Source organism: Penaeus vannamei, chromosome 2 (genome assembly GCF_042767895.1).
Source record: "Penaeus vannamei isolate JL-2024 chromosome 2, ASM4276789v1, whole genome shotgun sequence".
NCBI lineage: Eukaryota > Metazoa > Arthropoda > Malacostraca > Decapoda > Penaeidae > Penaeus > Penaeus vannamei.
Window position 1 is genome coordinate 21,516,954 of NC_091550.1, and position 757 is coordinate 21,517,710.

The following is a 757-nucleotide window of genomic DNA, read 5'->3' on the forward strand; positions in this document are numbered from 1 at the left end:
TGTCTAGTATCCAGTCCATGCAAGTGTTGAAAAGTGTTGGTGCAAGAACACAGCCTTGCCTCACTCCTGAACTGACAGGAAAGAAGCTCGACAGGCCCCCACCACATTTTGCAGCACTTTCAGTACCAGTATACAGGTTTGCTATTAGTTCAATAATCCTTGTTGGAATTCCTCTCAGTCTCAGGATCTCCCAGAGTGATTCCCGATGCACTGTATCGAACGCCTTCTTGAGGTCGATGTAGGCTGCGAGCAGCCCACGTCCGAACTCACGACGGCGCTCTACAATGACTCGGAGCGCAAGAATACGATCTATTGTGGACTTACCAGGAGTGAATCCAGATTGCTCTGTCCTCTGATGCCTTAGTAGATACGCCTCAGAAGGATGCGGGCAAGAACCTTGCCTGGCACACCGAGCAGTGTGATGCCGCGATGATTGCTGCAGTCCCAACGGTCCCCCTTCCCCTTCCAGAGAGGGATGACCACACCCCTTAACAGGTCAGGGGGAATGGTACCGGACTGCCAGATGGCAGCCAGGACAGCATGCAATCCCCGCGCCATAGGTTCAAAACCAGCCTTTAACAGTTCAGCTGGGATGCCGCAAATACCCGCTGCTTTACCACTCTTCAGCTTGGAGATCGTCTCCCTAACTTCAGTTAGGGAGGGTGGGTCCTCGCTAATGGGTGGGTCCGGCAGCGGAATCACGGCACTACCCACATCCAAGTTAAATGTTGGAGGGTCAACCTGATACAACTGCTCA